Raw genomic sequence first — 6,106 nt, 5'->3', positions numbered from 1 at the left:
ATTAAGCTGATGTGTATACATCTGTAAAGGGGGGAAAAAAGCTAAGTAACAGACCAACTTCCAAAACCAGATGATAAAAGATTGGACCTGAATAACACAATGTAGATAGTTTGGGATTTTAAAATATTCTTTAGCTCTTTGAAAATGGAATTTCCCTCACCACATCCAGGTATCTCATACCACCTTCAAACGTGAAATTATACACTTGATTTCAGAAACTGCCTACTGGAAACTTTCTATAGGACAGTAGAGAATTCTCTATGGGAAAGTAAGGAACTGCCTAAAGCAGCTCTTTGCTGACGGTGTTTCAACAAATAATATTAAACAGCTCTGGTGAGAGGATTTAACAAGTCCCTAGCCACACCACTGAAGCAGACTTTCTGCACAAGTCCTGAGTCATACTACACCCCTCCCTTTCTCATCCCCATACATTCATATTTCATGCATTCTGCTTTCATGTTTCTTATCGCTGTCTTCCTTTTTGCCTCAATGTTCCTAGCAAGTATTTATTTCTTCTGCCTAGAGAGACTCCTAAGTGGGCTCCCTGCCTCTGGTCTCCTCCCCTCTAAACAGCCTCATATTCTACTACCATAGAATTTATCCTGTTCAGTCAATGAGTATTTATCCAACCCTTACTACATACCATACACCCTGCTGGGCACCAGGGATTCAATCTTGAACAAGGCACACATACACCCTAGAGGTGATAGTCTAGTCAAGGAGATAACCAATGGCTGCAAATAAACTAGTACTGGGAATACTTTGATATGGAAGAACATGTTATAAAAGCAGATAACTGGGAGATCCAAACTACTGTACTAGAATAAAAAAAAAAATTGCTGCTACATAGTGTTTACTATGACACACCTTATTTCTCTGGAAAGATGAGTAAAGAGGGGGATGGGAAAAATTAGAACTGTGGGTAATCAATAGCCATGCATTTAGGATGTCTGTTATGTATCCGAGTACAGATATCAAGAAGCCAAGTAGATGTGTGAGCCTATTGGGCAGAATCTGAAAGGGAGATAGAGAATAGGGAGTTACAGTATTTGAAGCCAGGGAACTGGATGAGCTCACCTACAGACAGGAGAGATGAGAAGGGGAAGGGAAGAAAGAGGAACAAGCATTGCAGCCTAAGGGAGACTAAGTCTTTAGAGGTGGAAAGACAGTGAGGAACCAGCAAAATAGATGGAGAAGGAACTTTCATTGAAGTAATAGGAAAAGCAGCAGCATGGGAGTCACAGCACTAGGAAAGAAGGTGCTTCGCAAATTAGGGAGTGGACTCCTTTCAACAAATGGTGCTGGGAAAATTAGACATTCAGATTCCAAAAAAAGAAACTAGACCCTTACCTTACACCATATAAAAAATTAACTGAAAATGGATCAAAGACCTAAATAAACATAACAGCTAAAATTATAAAACTCTTAGAAAAAAACATAGGAGGGTGGCGCCTGTGGCTCAAGGAGTAGGGCGCCTGTCCCATATGCCGGAGGTGGCGGGTTCAAACCCAGCCCCGGCCAAAAAAAAAAAGAAAAAAACATAGGAGCAAAGCTTCAAGACATTGGATTTAGCAATGATCTTTCTTCCCTTCCCCTTCTCATCTCTCTTGGATACTACACCAAAAGCATAGGCAACCAAAGAAAAATAGACAAATTGGACTACATCAAAATATAAAACTTCCATACTTTAAAGGACACAAACAGTGAAATGGTAATCTAAGGAATAGAAGAAAAAATTTGAAAATAAAAACATATTTAACAAGGGGTTAAAATAGAGACTACAATTCAATAACAACAAAAAACAAATAACATGATTAAAAAATGATTCATCGGGCTGGGTGCAGTGTCTCAAATCTGTAATCCTAACCACTCTAGGAGGTGAAGGCCGGTGGATACCTTGAGTTCAGGAGTTTAAAACCAGCCTGAGCAAGAGCAAGACTCTGTCTCTACTGAAAACAGAAAAACTAGTCAGGCATGGTGGTGCATACCTTCCAGCTACTCAAGAGGCTGAGGCAAGAGGATTGCTTAAGCCTAGGAGTTTGAGGTTACTATGAGCTATTAGGATGTCATGGCATGCTACCCAGGGCAACAGAGTGAGACTCTGTCACCAAAAAAAAAAAAAAAAAAGTGTAAAAAAAGAAATGAACAAAGGACTTGAATAGACATTTCTCCAAAGATACACAAACAGCCAAGAAGTACATGAACAAATGCTTGCTATCAGTAACCATTAGAGAAATGCAAATCAAAACTCCACTGAGATATCACCTTATGCTCACTAGGATGGCTACTATCAAGAAAAAAGATAGAAAATAATAAATGTTGTCAAGGATGTAGAAAATTGGAACTCTTGTATATGTTGGGAATGTAAAATGATGTAATCACAGTAAAAAATTGTATGGTGGGTTCTCAAAAAATTAAACAGAATTATCCTGTAATCCAGCAATATCATGTCTGGGTATATTTCTAAAATAATTGAAAGCAGAGTCTCAAAGAGTTATAATATTTGTACACCCATGTTCTTAGTAGCCAAAAGGTAGAAGTATCATAAGTTGCTTAGATGGATAAAAAAAATTGGTATATACATACAATGGAGTATTCAGTCCTAAAATGGAAGGAATTTCTGAGACATGCTCTAACATGAATGAACTTTGAGAATGTTGTAAGTAAAATTTAAAAGTCATAAAAAAACAAATACTGTATTATTCCACTTGGATGAGGAACCTAGAATAGTCAAATTCATAAAAACCAAAGGTAGAATAGTGTTTACCAGGGAGGGGAAGACATGAGACAAGTTGTCGTTTAATGAGTAGAGTTTTGGTTTTCCAAATTGAAAAGAGTTAGGGAGATTGACTGCAAAACCACATGAATGTACATAACACTACTAAACTATACTCTTAAAAAAAAGTTAAGATGCTAAATTTTATATTATGTGTATTTTAGCACAATTTTAAATTTTTTTAAAGAATTAAAAAATGAAGTCCCTTTTTGCTGAAAGGTTGAATAAATGAAGACAGACACCGCACTGAAGGCTTTGTTAAAGCCATTTCAGTAGAGTATTCAGAAGTAGAGTCACAGAAGCCTGATTGAAATGTTGAGAGAAAGACTTGGAGGTAAAGAAACAGAGCTAATGGGAGAATCTGGGCTCCGTGAGTAACTGTGTGACTGGAAGGACGATGGAGCCAAACGGAAGGGGTGGCCCTGACCCTACTTACTGAGGTCCTGCCCCCAAGATCCCCCTTCCTCCCAGTACTAGTGTGCTCAGGGCTTCCCCCGCAGGCTAGGCCCAGAGAGTGGATTGGTCGCAGAGGCCCAGGGCGCCGGGCTCCCATCGGTGAAGGGAACTAGGAAGCCTCAAGGGGAACCCACCCCACCCCCAATAACTCCAGGCATGAAAACCACTGCATGGTGAGGGGCAGGCAGAGGTACAGTACCAACATGTCTGTGTCTGCTGATGTAACCACCTTGCAGGTTCCAGCTTCGGAGCAGGAGACCCTGGTTAGACCAAAACCATTGCTTTTGAACTTGTTAAAGTCTGTCGGTGCACAAAAAGACATTTACACAATGAAGAGGTTATATTTTATCCTGGCCAGTATATTATGAAGAAATGATTATATGATGAAAAGAAACAACATATTATATATTTCAAATGATTTTCTAGGTCGTAGTTTCTCTGCCAAGCTTCTCTGCGAAAGAGCACAGGAAAATATATACAATGGTCTTCAGAAACTTGGTAGCAGTCACTCAGCAGGAATCATCAGACTCTGGTACATCTGTGAGAACAAATGTCTCCTTGAAGGTGGGAGTTATCAAAGAATTCTGTGCGAGAGCTATGAATGAGAAACCTTCATCGTGGAAGTTGATTTCTAGACCATCTCCCTCATCTAGAAGGAGAACAATTAGTGAGACAGAAGAAAATTAATGGTCTGGTGAACAACGTCACAAGTCTGATAGTATTTCCCTTTCCTCTGATGAAAGCGTGGCTCTGTGTGTAATCAGGGTGATCTGCTGTGAAAGGCTATTAGCAGGGCAGTGCCTGTGGCTCAAAGGAGTAGGGCACCGGCCCCATATACCAGAGGTGGCAGGTTCAAACCCGGCCCCGGCAGAAAATTGTAAAAAAAAAGAAGAAGAAGAAAGAAACCTCAGTAACAGTGAGTTTACAGGGACGCCATCAAACCGGCACCTTGACGCTGGTGGAAGTAAACATTCCAGTGAATGCTTGGATCAGGATTCAGTTTTAGATTAATTTAGTGTAGAATATGAAGTTGAGTCTCTTGATCTGGAAGATTATAGCCTTAGTGAAAGACAAGAACTCTCAAGTGCAGATGAGAAGGTGTATGGAGTTATTGTGTATCAAGCAGAGGAGAGTGATACAGATTCATTTGAAGAAGATCCTGAAATTTCTTTAGCTGTCTACTGGAAATGTACTTCCTGCAATGAAATAAATCCTCCCCTTCTACCACATTTCAACAGATGCTGGGCCCTTCCTGAGAATTGGCTTCCTGAAGGATATGTCTGAGAAAGCCAAACTAGAAAACTTAGCACAAGCAGAAGAGAGCTTTGATGTTCCGGATTGTAAAAAAACTACAGTGAGTGATTCCAATGAGTCGTCTGTGGAGGATAATGATGATAAAATCATTCATGGTCTCAGTCAGAAGAAAGGGAGGACTATTCTCAGCCACCAACTTCTAATAGCACTATTTATAGCGGCCAAGATGTCAAAGAGTTTGAGAGGGAAGAAACAAGACGAAGAACAAAGTCTGGAATCCAGCTTTCCCCTTAATGCCATTGAACCTTGTGTGGTTTGCCAAGGTTGACCTAAAAATGGTTGCATTGTCCATGGCAAAACAGGACATCTTATGGCATGCTTTACATGTGTGAAGAAGCTAAAGAAAAGGAATAAGCCCTGTGCAGTACATAGACAACCGATTCAGATGATTGTGCTGACTTACTTCCCCAGCTGACCTGCCCATAAAAACAGAATACATATTTCTAACTATAAAATCCTAAAAATTTAGACAACATGGAATTTATTTTTATTTACATATATCAAAGTGAGAAAGTATCTCAATCCAGATAACTTTTTCTTTAGTGTATTTTACCTACTTTCAGAGAGGAATAGTGAATATTTATTTCCTTTTAGGAAAATTCCACTTCTGCTTGTATTTGGCTTTTAATGTAATTTGAGTTGGATATATAGCTCATCCTTTACCCATGCTCCTCATTTTAAATAATTTCTACTTTCTCTTAAATGAGAAGTATCTGATTTTTTAAAATATGTATATATATAGAAGTAGGACATCTAAATGTAATTAATTTAGTACCTTTGTGTATGGAGAAAATGTGTGATAGATTTCAATTAAATTTTTGATACTCTTAAATCTTCTAATGTTTAGATTTCTGAGCCTCTTGAAAATATTCTTTCTGGGTCAAAAAGAAGCTGGCGGTTGTGTTTGTTGCTATGTGTGTAAAGATGTACATCTTATTCTGTAGTGCCTTAGGTTATACTTGGAGGGCTAGGTTGTAATGATGTTGTCCATGAGCATAGTTGTCATTTACTCGTAAGACATAAATTTTTTAAGGCTCCCTAGTAAAATGTGGAAATGTCTTGGTAGTCTAATCTCTAGCATACCAGGCCCTTTTTCACAAAAAAATCCTTTTCAGAGCCAGCAGTGGCTCACGTCTGCAATCCTAGCACTCCAGAAGGCTGAGGAGGAAGGAAGGATTGCTGACCTAATGAGTTCAAGACCAGCCTGAGCCAGAGCAAGACCCCATCTCTAAAAATAGTCAGGCATTGTGATGGGTGCCTGTAGTCCTAGATACTTAGGAGGCTCAGGCAACAGAATAGCTTGAGCCCAGGAGTTTGAGGTTGTTGTGAGCTGTGATGCCATGGCACTCTAAGGAAGAGCGAGACCCCATCTCAACAAAAAAATAGAAAAAACCTAGCCAGGTATTGTGGCAAGTGCCTATAGTCCCTCCTACTTGGGAGGCTGAGGCAAGAGGATCACTTGAGCCCAATATTTTGAGGTTGCTGTGAGCTGTGACTCTATGGCACTCTTCCCAGGGGACAGAGTGAGACTATCTAAAAAAAAAAAAAAAAAATGCTCTT

The 6,106-nt window shown here is 39.5% G+C and overlaps 1 pseudogene; it reads left to right on the top strand.

The window, feature by feature from the left end:
* Positions 1-3,402: 3,402 nt before the first annotated feature.
* LOC128598281 (E3 ubiquitin-protein ligase Mdm2-like) lies at positions 3,403-4,961 on the top strand (annotated as a pseudogene).
* The last annotated feature ends 1,145 nt before the right edge of the window (positions 4,962-6,106 follow it).

This window comes from Nycticebus coucang, chromosome 11 (assembly GCF_027406575.1).
Source record: "Nycticebus coucang isolate mNycCou1 chromosome 11, mNycCou1.pri, whole genome shotgun sequence".
Classification (NCBI taxonomy): domain Eukaryota; kingdom Metazoa; phylum Chordata; class Mammalia; order Primates; family Lorisidae; genus Nycticebus; species Nycticebus coucang.
This window is presented reverse-complemented; position numbering and strand designations above follow the sequence as displayed.